This window comes from Sus scrofa, chromosome 4 (genome assembly GCF_054392235.1).
Source record: "Sus scrofa isolate SSC_HxYL_T2T_F1_AM1 chromosome 4, Sscrofa_HxYL_maternal_Yorkshire_Landrace_v2.0, whole genome shotgun sequence".
Lineage (NCBI taxonomy): Eukaryota > Metazoa > Chordata > Mammalia > Artiodactyla > Suidae > Sus > Sus scrofa.
In genome coordinates, this window is record NC_139386.1 from 4,055,294 (window position 1) to 4,068,590 (window position 13,297).

General features: G+C 46.0%; 1 long non-coding RNA gene across 5 annotated transcripts in view; it reads right to left on the minus strand.

Annotated features, from left to right (window-relative positions):
• The window catches only part of LOC102165464 (uncharacterized), a 186,482-nt gene that overhangs the window by 125,393 nt on the left and 47,792 nt on the right, over window positions 1-13,297 (minus strand). Inside the window, exons 3-4 of one of the 5 annotated variants that reach the window (XR_014843325.1) lie at window positions 2,035-2,088; window positions 1,453-1,555 (exon numbers count right to left, since the gene is read on the minus strand). The exons of the other annotated variants lie outside the window; for them this stretch is intronic. This is a non-coding gene — a long non-coding RNA (uncharacterized LOC102165464). The remainder of the gene's footprint in view (window positions 1-1,452; window positions 1,556-2,034; window positions 2,089-13,297) is intronic. 5 annotated transcript variants of the gene reach the window in all.

Consider the following 13,297-nt stretch of genomic DNA (forward strand, 5'->3'; position numbering starts at 1 on the left):
AAGAAATAGAGTGGGGGTCAGGGGGCTCCCGCCTTCGAGAGGCAACAGCCACCCTCTGAGCCAAGTCATGACTTTTATTTGCTATTTCCTCCTTCCCTGTACCTTCCGGATCCCATGTGGCATCTACAATGTTACTGATCGAGGCTACAGATGCGGCAGGCACAGACCCTTTGTATTCAAAGATGCTACAAATGATTAACCCCCCAGGAAGATTATACTGTTTCTGCTGAAGGCACGCCCTTTCCTCCAGCTCCCTTAGGGTTCTGGTCATGAGAACAAGAACGTCAATGGCTTTCCATCAACAACATCTGGAGTATGTGGCCACTTGCTTTCAAGCAGCCCCTTATCCGATGTACATTTCCCGTCTCACTCCCTGTCGCCCAGGGGTCTGGGAAAGTCATGTATTTTCAAGCCTAGATTAGCGTCATTCTTCAAGCGCCATCTAGTTTCTTTGATTCACTATGGCCTGTATGCATGCATGCCTGGCAAGCCTCCGACAGTTGCGGGTTCGATCCCTGGCCTCACTCAGTGGGTTAAGAATCTGGTGTTGCCGTGAGCTGGGGTGTAGGTCACAGACGCGGCTCAGATCTGGCGTTGCTATGGCTGTGGTGTAGGCTGGCAGCTACAGCTCCGATTCACAGCCTAGCCTGGGAACTTCCATATGCCGCAGGTGCAGCCCTAAAAAACAAAACAAACAAAAAAACTGAAAAGAAAAGAAATCCATGGAAATTTAAGGTTTTTCTTGTTTAACAGCTTATACGCTATCTTCCTCTGAAATGCCTGCATATCTTTCTTCTGGAGTAATAAGTTCTCAACAAAGAAGGCCTGGGTAGGAGTTCCCACTATGGTGCAGCAGGTTAAGGATCCAGCATTGCCGCAGCTGTGGCGTAGGTTGCCCAGGAGCTTCCATAAGCTGTGGGTGCAGCCATTAGGAAAAAAAAAAAATAGAGGCCTTGGTAGAGTGTCATGCCCTCAAAGGAGAACTGGGTGGGGGTGTGAAAGAAGCAAAAATATTCATTCGGCAGACTTCTGCTATAATCCTTGGAACTCTGCAGGCTGGGATTTTCTCAGGGACACTATTATTCTTTATGCTTTTATAAATGTTATAAATTACACATCACTTATTTTCTTGAAATGTTATGAAATGTTCTGTGAAAGGTTTTTTTTCGCAAATTCTATTTACCCAACAATTCTGCAAAGAAATCACTGTTCTTTCCACCACTTTCAAACATGAGAGCCTGAGGCTTATAAAGCTGAGGTGACTCCCCCAAGGTAACTGCTGGCTGAGGGAGCGTGGGGTCAGGCTGAAAAGCACTGATGTAACGCGAACTCATTTTCCCCACCCGCAAGACGAAGACCAAATTAAGATAAATGAAATTTCCAAACATTACTCCATGACTTAGGATCAAAGAAGTGTCAGAATGAAAACTTCTGCGCTTGACCCACCGGCACACTTCCCAACACGGAGGTAAAAGAACACGGCGTGTGGAATGAGGAAGAAGCTCGGATGCCACCGCACCCTGACCTCCACTGTGCTTCTGAGGGGACGGAGGCCCTAAAGGTCAGAGAGGGACAGCACACGATTAGACCGGGTTCCCCAAACTGAGCTGCAATACCCATCACTGACGCCAAACGTCTGTTCAACTGAGCGAGCCTGGATTCAACGTAGTAATGTCGACTCCCTGAAGAATCATATCCGCTTTTTATTTTTCTAATGTTTGTCATAGTAAAATTCTTACATATAATAAAAACTGAAAGCTACTCATTGCATATCCCAACCCCCTAGTTCTCTCACTGGAACTGTTAAAATTCCTCTTTTTACTATTCCTATTAATAACTGTGCATTCTTCTAGATGCTGTTGTGCAGTTTTTTTGTTTGTTTGGTTTTTGGGTTTTTTTGCTCTTTGTTTTTTTGTATTTACGAACACATACACAGTTAGGTGTTTTAAAATATAAATGACATTATAACATACACACATTTCATTAGTAGCTTCTTCCCCATAGACTATCATAGCTACCTATGTCAGTACCTACCTCTTTACCTCATTCTTTTCCAATATCAGGCCATGAACAAAACGCATCAAATACCTGCATGTTAGAAAGAATATTCCATGTAAGACTTAGGACCCACATTAAAGGAAATGTCCTGTAATCTGCTTGTCTTTCCTGTACCTTGAAAGTGTGCTTTTTAGAAAGTGCCTATCCCCTTGGCGTTCCCTTCGTGCCTCAGCAGTTAATGAAGCAGACTAGAATCCATGAGGATGCGGGTTTGATCCCCGGCCTCGCTCAGCGGGTTAAGGATCCCAAACTCTCCCTGTCAAAGTCGCCGGGGCTGCCGTGCTGCAACACCTAGAGGTCACGTCCCCGTGCGCAGCTCATTTTAGAAGGATTTGACCAGTGCAGCCTCTCTTTTCCCTGAACACCTCTTGTGCTCAGCCTCCAGGCTGCCATATGCTCTTTTGTCTTTCTCCTAATTATGTCTCAGCCTCCTTTTCTGGATAATCCACATTCCCCAATTCACCAGCGTGCCACGGAGACGAGTTTTTAAATCTCTTTCCTTCTCCGCATTCACTCCTTGTGGGATCGCATGAGTCACACGGCTTCAAATATTACATGACACTGGCGACCCCCAAGTTTTAGATCCAGAGCATTTTATCTCCAGACCAGACATCCCTCCTGGGTGCCAGCCTTCTCTAGACACTGACCTGCTCCAACTTTCCAGTGGCATATTTACGAGTTAACTCATACATCGCGAACCTAGACCTGACTGCACTTGGAATGGTTAAGCAAGGAGGTCCTGCTCTATGGCCCAGGGAAGTACATCCGATCGCTTGCGACACACGATGACAGACATGAGGAAGGACATATGTGACTGGGGCACGTTGCTGTACAGCAGAAATTTACAGAAAATCAACTATAACAAAAATTAGAAGAACAAATCTAAATCTGACTCCTGACCTCCCCCCTCAATACTGGCTCTCCACGTCGCCCCGTGAGCTCCAACTTTCTGGTTGGTCAGACCAATAAACTTGGAGTCATTCCACGTTGTTTCTTTTCTCTCACACCCCAGGGGTCCTACGTCTGCAAATTCGCTTGGCACCACCTTCAAAATACATCTGGAATCTGGCCATTTGATAGCCTCCCTAGCGGTCCTGGCCGAGCAGAGGCTCTGGCTTCCTACCTCACGGCAGCAGCAGACTCTCTCCTCTTTATCCTTTTCCTTTGCCCCTTTATGTTTACTCTCAAAACACTGATAAAATATGAAAGCGGGAGTAACACTAACAAAACATGCAAGACCCTGTTATTCATCTCTCCAAACTTGCAGGTATTCTAAGTAACAATCCAAGGTCTTTCGACGGTTTAAGATTGCCTAGGAAAGAGTGAGGGTTTACAGTCCCAAGGAAAATAATGTTTCCCACTGGGAGAGTCAGAGAAGGATTTCTGTGAAAAGGGGCAGCACTCGGCTTCTCTCCTTGGCACATGGCATTTTTTGAGAAAGGCACAGATACTGGAAAGTGTGAGCATTCAGGGTAAAAGTGCATACGGAGGCACCCAAAAAGTGCTGCGGCGTTGATGAATTTTTAAGAACCCGACTATAGACTGATGAGTAATTGACCAGGAGATTAAAGACAAAAGAGGAAATGTGAGCTAGACTATAATCGGACATTAAAGCCCTCCGGTCTGATTTTGGGGGGCAATAGGAACCGCAGAGGCTTTATGTGACCAAAACGGTAAAAAGTAATCTGAGAGCAGAATGTTGGCTCAAGGAGCACGAAGATGCTCCCAATAGCACAGGCGAGGTCTGATGTCCAGCGGTGATGACGAGGCAATCGGAAATTATGTACAGCAGGTAAGGAGGGGTCACTGATGACACCAGGAATTCGAGCCTTGGTTATAAACCAGGGGGTTGAGAAGCTATTCCAATATTCCTGGAGATAGACGCCAGTATTCTAGAGCAGACCCGTGGCAGCTGGGGTGTAGAGAAGCAGGTGATGGGATGAAACAATCCAGGAATTCTCCGCTCCCTGTGGCTCTGCCAATGGAAATCATTACTCTGCTACGTTTCCTCCTGGTTCCGTGTCTAGAGACATACTTGTCGGGTGTTCAGGTCAGAGGCTTGTTTTTCCGATGCTGTCGCCATGAAGACATGGTATCTAGACGATCTGAAGTTCCCCTGGAGTTCTTGGTGGAAGAACTGACAGGATATGAAGACTAGATGGGACGGGTCAGAGTGATGGAGAGTTGAAGATGACTTTTGATTTTTAGAATTCCAACCTTTCAGTCCATCTTTTTAAACAGCCCTTCTTTAAACTTGGCCAAGACAGGCTTTCATTTACAAAATATTATCCAAGAAGACATGACCGGGTATGTACCTAGCAGTTGTCATTGAGAATATCTTTTTAATGTGAAACAGATGCATCACGCAATAAAGAATCCATAACTTTGCTCAAGTCAGGACATGTTTCACCTCTCACCATCTTCCCGTCACTAAGTACCGTTACCCTGTCACGGAAGATTAGATTCACCAGGCAGAAAAGGTTCCTTCCGAAAATCTCTCAGGCTGCTGCCTAGTTCTCTGTTCTCTTCAGCGGTACCACAACTGTTGTTTTCCAGTGAGCATTTTGCGACTGTAAGAGGGGAGATATCTGGCTTACAACAAATACAGCTCCTACTGAGAGTTGAGAAATTCATTTGGAAAATACACAGATAAAAATAGTCACCTGAATTTCAGTTCAAGACTTGACGAAATAGATCATTTTTAACAAAGCAATAGTCACTTGTTCTCGACTACAAACGGAAGATGCACAATGTGCTGTGTGCAGCTGATTAACAAGTATTTATGTGGGTCCTAATGATATTATAAGCTAAACATCTGAGAGTATCAGACTTCCAGTCTCCATTCCTTCTGCTCGGCTCAGATGAAGAAATCTGTCTCATATTCTACTGCCTTGATTTCAGCAGCTCCCTCAGTGTTTGCCTTGGAAGTTTCCCCTGTGACCGTGTACGACCGTCACTCATTTGCCACCATATCTTGGAAGGCTGCCCTGCAAGCACCCCTATAGGGTGTTTCCCTTCTGATCTTGTAACCAGCCTCAGCCATGCCTCCTCCCTCAGACCAGATGCTTCTCACCTCCGCGCTTGGGTCTGTGTATCAGCCAGACGTGAATGCAGCCGCCATCAACATCACACTGTACTTGTGGCTCCTGACTGTGCTCTGGGTCCCAGGTTTGCTCCTTGGCTCTGTTTCCTCTAAGTGAATGCTCTCCCAGGGAAGCCGGCTTTAACATGTCCAACCATGATCTCCAGCTCCACAGACATTCTACTTGCCTTGAGTTTCAATAGTATTTGTATCTGTGGTTTTTTTGGTTTGTTTGTTTGTTTTTTGCATTTTAGGGCTGAACTTGTGGCATATGGAAGTTCCCAGGCTAGGAGTCGAATCGGAGCTGTAGCTGCCAGCCTGTGCCACCAATCCGAGCCACATCTGTGACCTACACCATAGCTCACAGCAACACCAGATCTTTAACTCACTGAGTGACGCCAGGGATCGAACTCACATCCTCATGGATACCAGTCGGATTCGTTTCCGCTGCACCACAATGGGAACCCCTGTACCTACATATTTCAAATTGAGCCCTTTTAAGGAGTATTATAATGGATAGCATATACGCCTGCTTAATTCCCATACACGAGTGAAACTTACGGTACATCTTAGACCCCAAACCTGGCTTACACGACTCTGTACTCCCCACACCTAGACAGAGCCTCGATCCAAGAAGGCCTTCCATGAATACCTGTTAAGTGATGCATAAACAATTATATAATATGGACAAATGAACCACGAGCAATAGCAGAAAATAACCGTTATGGGTCACGCCTTCGAGAAACTCACCATGGGAGTTCCTGTCATGGATCAGTGGAAACAAATCTAACTAACATCCTTGAGGACCCAGGTTCAATCCCTGGCCTTGCTCAGTGGATTAAGGATCCTGTGTTGCCATGAGCTGTGGTGTAGGTTGAAGATGCCAGCTCGGAACTGGCGTTGCTGCGGCTGTGGCGAAGGCCAGCAGCTACAGCTCCGAATTGACCCCTATTCTGGGATCCTCCATACGCCATGGGTGCGGCCCTAAAAAGAGCAAACAAACAAAAAAACCTCACCATAAAACAATTGTACAAATTAACACACCAACACCCATGATGCAGAAAGCAATGTGCTGCATTTATGGTGGGAAAGAGATGGCACACTCAAATTGGAGAACTTGAAACAAGATTAAAAGGGGACAATTTACAAAAGTGTAGGGAGATGCATATAAATCAACGAAGTTAAAATAACCCTCAAACCAAACACAAAAATAAACGACAAATGGCTTAAAGACTTAAATATAAGACATGACACCATATAACTCCTAGAAGAGAACACAGGCAAAATATTCTCTGACATAAATTGTACCGATGATTTCCTAGGTCAGTCGTTTTCCTAGGTCAGTCTCCCAAGGCAATAGAAATAAAAGAAAAAATAAACAAATGGGACCTAATTAAACTTAGAAGCTTTTTCACACAGCCAAGGAAAGCATAAACAAAATGAAAAGACAACCTGTGGACTGGGAGAAAACATTTGCAAGTGATGCAAGCAACAAGAGCTTAATTCTCAAACACAAACAGCTCATGCAACTCAACAACGACAAACAACTCAATCAAAAAGTGGGCAGAAGACCAAAATAGACATTTCTCCAAAGAACACATACAGACGGCCAATAGGCACATGAAAAGATGCTCAATATCACAAATTATCATAGAAATGCAAATCAAAACTACAATGAAGGACCACTTCACATCAGTCAGAATAGTCATCATCAAAAAGTCTACAAATAACAGGGAGTTCCGGTTGTGGTGCAGCGGGAACCATGAGGTTTCGGGTTCGATCCCTGGCCTCGCTCGGAGGGTTAAGGAGCCAGAGTTGCCATGAGCTGTGGTGTAGGTCAAAGATATGGCTCGGATCTGATGCAGCTGAAGCTCTCATTCAAACCCTAGCCCAGGAACCTCCATAAGCCACGGGTGTGGCCCTAAAAAACAAAAAAACAAAAAAAGTCTACAAATAACAAATGCTGGGAGAGATGTGGAGAAAGGGCACTGTGGGGAGGAATGCAAATCCACCATGGAAAACAATATGGAGATTCCCTAAAAAACTAAAAATAGAGCTACCGTATGATCCAGCAATCCCACTCCTCGGCATATAGCTGGACAAAACTCTAATTCAAAAATGTACTCACACTCCGACGTTCACCTCAACGCTCTTCACCACAGCCAGGACATGGGAGCAACTGAAATGCCCATCGACAGATGAGGGGATAAAAAAAGATGTGGTACAGATGCACAGAGGAATACCAGGGGTACCAGGGATACCAGGGGGTACCAGGGGACAGGCGAAACCACCGTCTTTTCACCATATCCTCCCATTCGCTCTCTATGCCAGTACCATGGTGCTGTGTAAACACAGACTGCAGTCATTCTCCCCCACCTACGTCATATCATACACTCTGATACTCAAGCAGGAGGATCTGCAGGTCCTTGCACGACCCTTGAGGAGTCAGGTGATCCTGTCTGACCACCGGCCAACAGGGGGCCTCGGCAGGTTCTCAGCGATGTGATTAAGACGCACTGCTAGTCCTCAGTGGGATGTCTGCAGGAGAAACTCCCTTCCAGCAGGGGTAAAAAGTGCACAGGCAAAGCGCTCTCACACGTGCACGCGGACACACAGGCAAACTGGCGCACATTCGGGGCAGCTGCCTCTGCCTTCCTGGGTTCCAACAGACTGCTTGAGTGGGAGACACACTTCCCGTGTCGAATTGGGAAATTGCCAGAATCCTGACTCATCTACGTGCTTCCTCAGATGACCTACAAGCTGCTGAATCGTCTTCTAAAGACTACATCAAAAGAGAAAGTCCGTGTGCTATTTGCTTTCATTCTCTTTAATAGTTCTCAGAGCTTTTGTAAAAGCAGAGTAGGTCTGCGGAAGTGGGTTAAAGAAGACATCCCCCATTGGTTGGGGCACAGGTGTGAGTCTCGCGGGTAAATGGAGTATAGATTCTTCCCTGGAGCCCCCACAAGTCCATGGGGCTGGGGTATTACAGCAGGGGTTAGATGGCCATTGAAAGGACTATGATTTGACAAAAATGCAAAATGTCTTTTTTCAGAGAGATGGTCTTGTTTTGGGTGGTTTGGCTTGTGGCTTTTTTCTTGCCATCCCAGAGGCTAGAACACAATGTACTCTCCAGGCACATGGACCAAGTGACCCAGAAAAAGTGAAGGACCCTCCCACCTGCTTTCTGGTTTCCCGTGCACTGGCATGGGTGGGCTTTGGGGCGGAACAGACATGAGTTCAAATCCTGGCTTGGCCGCTTGCTGTCTGAGATCTGGAATAGGTCCCGTCACTTCTAGGAAAATGCTTCCTGCCTCTGTTCTGCCGGACAAGAAAAGAATGCTGACCCCTAGGACTGGCTGAGATGACACGACTGATGCTAAAGCAAGCAGGTTCCCTTCCGTCTTGCATCTTCCTCCCGTCTTCCCTGTGGTCTCTCCTTGTCTGTTACATGGGGTCTGGCACAACCAGCTACCTCTCTCCTGGCTTTTCTTTTGACCCTGTCGTGCAAGCACCTGACAGTTGGGTTTTTTGACAGAAGTGCATTAGGCTTCTGACGGCCAAGCATCCACTTCAAAGATATGTTCCATCTTGACTAAACATACCGCCAGCCACACGCTAGACAAAGAGCCAGGCTACTGCGCCCATCAAGTGCCTCTCTTTAGAGCTCTTGTTGACTCAGGTAACTGACCGTTTGACCACTTGGTTTTTCCCTCCTGCATTTTAATTCTTGTTCCAATGTTGTAAATTTGCCAATAAAGAGTCAACCCGCCAAACCCTAGGCGCCCCACCCATGACCACAATAGAGACAGAGCCCAGGTGCGTGCTTTCTCTGCCCAGGACCTCCTCCACCCCACCCATGCCCCAGGGCACTGTACCCTCCAGGACTTGGGAGTGGTAAACCTTCTTTTGTGTTTTGTTTTTGTTTTCAAAGTGCTCTGATGGGCGATGCTGAGATGCATCCTGCAAACCAGACGTGCTGGGCCAGCCCCAGCTCTGTCTCTGGGCAGGGAAAGGTCTGTGGGGGCTGCTGACGTGTCCTGGCTCAGGTGAGCACCCACAGGCATTTCTGCCCAACAGCACCACTGTCAGGAAAATCCTGACTGCGCCGAGTCACCGAGGGAGCTTCTTCAGCAAAATGTGGATGTGGGCAAGTCTACGCGGGTCTAGGGGAAGCGCGAGACAGCACTGTGATTGCAGGGCTCCTGGGTGATTCTGCCGTGCCACCAGCATGAGAGCCACTGCCTAAGGATGGCACGGAGAGGGTGTGAGCTGAACACACCTCCTCTGGGCGGTCTGCAAGGAATGAGGTGGTCAAGGGAGGAGGGGTAACTTTGCCCCTTAAATAATGGGGGTGGGGTGGGGGTCAGGGGCCACCAGACCATGGCCTTGGGTTCTCTGAAGCTGGAGACCTTGAACGCGCATGTTCACCAATCTCCCCCAGTGATTCTAATGCTCCATAAAGTCTGAGGACCACAGCTCATAGTCAAACCTCTCCTTTTTTACATGTGGAAATTGAGGCCCCCAAAGTGGAAGAAGCTGGCCTATGATACCAGCCAGGACATGGGGACTCTCCCATTTTTTTTTTCTTTTTGCCATGCAATCTGATACTTCTTATTCTATTTTACTTCATTTGCTACTTTTTTTTTTTTTTTTTTTTGTCTTTTTGCCTTTTCTAGGGCCACTCCCACGGCATATGGAGATTCCCAGGCTAGGGGTCCAATTGGAGCTGCAGCCCCTGGCCTACGCCGGAGCCACAGCAACGCGGGATCCGAGCCGCGTCTGCAGCCTACACCACAGCTCACAGCAATGCCGGATCATTAACCCACTGAGCAAGGGCAGGAATCGAATCCGAGACCTTGTGGTTCCTAGTCGGATTCGTTAACCACTGCGCCATGATGGGAACTCCGATTTACTTCATTTTTTAAAGGCTAATTTAACCCCCTAAATGGATTTCATGGTCTACACTGACGGGTGGTAACCTAGGAGGACAAACCCTTCAGGCACACTGTTCTCTGAAACAAGTGGTAGTAAGACATCATAGCAGCCGAGAGTGAGTCCTTTGGAAAGATAAAGATGATTAGAAAGGAGTTTCCCCCCCCAACAAAAAAAAATAAAATTCTGGCGTTGCCATGAGCTGTGGTGTAGGTCACAGACGCAGCTCAGATCTGGTGTGGCTGTGGCTGTGGTGTAAGCCAGCAGCTGTACCTCCGATTGGACCCCTAACCTGGGAACCTCCATATGCCACAGGTACAGCCCTAAAAAGACAAAAAAAAAAAAAAAAAGACAAAGAAAGGAGTCAGAAATAATGAACCCAGTTAGGATCTATGATGGATATAGGTTCTATCCCTGGCCTCGCTCGGTGGGTTAAGGATCTGGCGTTGCCATGAGCTGTGGTGTAGGTCGCAGAAGTGGCTCGGATCTGGTGTTGCTGTAGCTGTGATGTAGGCCAGCAGCTGTAGCTTCGATTCGATTCAACCCCTAGCCTGGGAACTTCCATATGCTGCAAATGCAGCCCTAAGATGCAAAAAAAAACAAAAAACAAAAAACAAAGATTAGAACAATGAAGACGGTGGGAGAATGTGTCAACAATACAGGAGCTTGAGTGGTGTGGAGAGAACATCTCGGGAGCTGTGGTTTCAGGCACAAAACACTGAACATACGGGCTGACCAGGCAGGGAAAGGGGAGGGCGGAGACAATACTTCGGGTTCCAGCTCAAGGCTGAGCAGATCAGGTGCCTTTTAAAGGAATGAGGTGGTCAAGGGAGGAGGGGTAACTTTGCCCCTTAAATAATGGGGGGGGGTGGGGGTCAGGGGCCCAACACCCCACAGAGTGAGAATGTGGGGAGAGCCTGAGATCCAATCCAGATGCAATTCCAGTGGGCTAAAGAGGCAGGAACCTTGAAATCTCTATTATCCTTTGTGCAGAAAATCAAGCACAAACTTATGGAATCAACTATAAAACCAAATAAAATTTATACTAGGGCATAAAAGAAACCATGAAGCAAATAAAATTTCAACAAACACCATTATTATTATTATTTTTGTCTTTGTCTTTTTAGGGCCGCATCCACGGCATATGGAGGTTCCCAGGCTAGGGGTCAAATCAGAGCTGCAGCTGCCGGCCTACACCACAGCCACAGCAATGCCGGATCCCTAACCCACTGAGCCACTGAGCGAGGCCAGGGATCGAACCCGCAACCTCATGGTTCCTAGTCGGATTCATTTCAGCTGCGCCATGACGGGAACTAACAAACACCATTCTTGAGAAACATCAAAACTGTGATAGAATAAAAGAAGAACCTGCTTGAAACATTACATGAACATAGTATGGCCTTTAACCAGAGAGTTCTTTCCATTTCGAAGTGTTTTAGTGTTTTTCTGATTTATGACATGTGCTGTCATTTCCTCACCGCTTTTCTCATCCCTGGTGTGGAAAAAACAAATACTCATTGATGGTATAACGCAGCAGGACACCCGTTTTGCTTTAACTAATCAGATGCAAATGCACGGTTTACATATTAAGATTTCCTTTTTAATTTTTTCACTAATCAGAAAAAATTAAATCAGTAGAACTGGACACTTCATGTCAGGAGTGTCATAAACACAAACCTGTGTCTGGGGCTAATAAGGCATGATTGTTGATGACTATAAAGTGATCCAAAATGCTTATATATTTTTTCAAAATTACTGCAATAAATTAGTGCACACACACATTCTCATGTAGAATGTCAAAATAAAGTTAGCCAACCATAGTTACAGAAATGTTGATTTTGGCCACGGAAAATAATTATATTCTCACTTAGAGTTCCAAGAGATAAGAACAATTTTTAAAAAATCAACCAGGAGTTCCTGTCGTGTCTCAGCGGTTAGCCAACCTGACTGGCAACCATGAGGACACGGGTTCCATCCCTGGCCTCCCTCAGTGGGTGATGGATCCGTGTTGCTGCGAGCTGTGCTGTAGGTCACAGATGCAGCTTGGATCTGGCATTGCTGTGGCTGTGGCGTAGGCCAGAAGCTGTATCCCCAGTTGAACCCCAAGCCTGGGAACCTACATATGTTGTGGGTGTGGCCCTAAAAAGACAAAAAAAAAATGCACATTCACTTTACAAAGTATCTATTTCCTGCTCTATCATTTTATAGACCAGAAGGACCATTTTAAACTCGCTCCTACAATACCGTTAAAGATCCTGACCTGTCCTCTCCAAGATCACTAACCATATTTATTGGGCATGAAGTAAAGACATTTGATTCATAAAATTTCCCATTCATTATTCTATGCCTATGATTATTCATGAGGGGTTTTCCTCATCTCATACAAGTAGCTCTGTGTTGTTAATCTAATCTCTTACATTGCCACACACCACACGCAGACACATACGCATATACATATATGTGAATGGTATTTTATTTAGGAAACCTATCCGCCTTTCTTTTGCAGGGTTTTTTGTTTGTTTGTTTGTTTGTTTGTTTTTTGGTCTTTTTAGGGCCGCACCCATGGCACATGGAGATTCCCAGGCTAGGGGGTCCATCTTTTGCAGTTTTTAAACACCTATTTTATTCTCACAAATTTTGCTCAAACCTGTTTTAATATAGGCTTATATTTTCTTGTTATTACTATATTTTTTATAGTCAAAGCTTTATTCTCTCTCTGCAATGAATTTTACAGGTTAGATGAGTATATATACCAGATTTTTCCCTCAGCTAAACTTCAAAATGCTATTTAACACGTAACTAATCATTTTAACTTGAACACCACTACCCTTTCATTCATTAAAGGTTTGGTTTGTTTGTTTGTTTGGGTTTTTTTTTTGTCTTTTTGCCATTTCTTGGGCCACTGCCGCGGCATATGGAGATTCCCAGGCTTTTTTGTCTTTTTAGAGCCGCACCCGAGGCTTATGGAGGTTCCCAGACTAGGGGTCAAATTGGAGCTGTAGCCGCTGGCCTACACCACAGCCACAGCAACTCCAGATCCGAGCAGTGTCTGCAACCTACACCATAGCTCACGGCAGCGGCGGATCCTTCACCCACTGAGCGAGGACAGGGATGGAACCCACAGCCTCATGGATGCTAGTCATGTTTGTTCACTGCTGAGCCACGACGGGAACTCCTCATTCATTAAAGTCTAAATAATAGATGACGTTTCTCTCTGTTACGTCT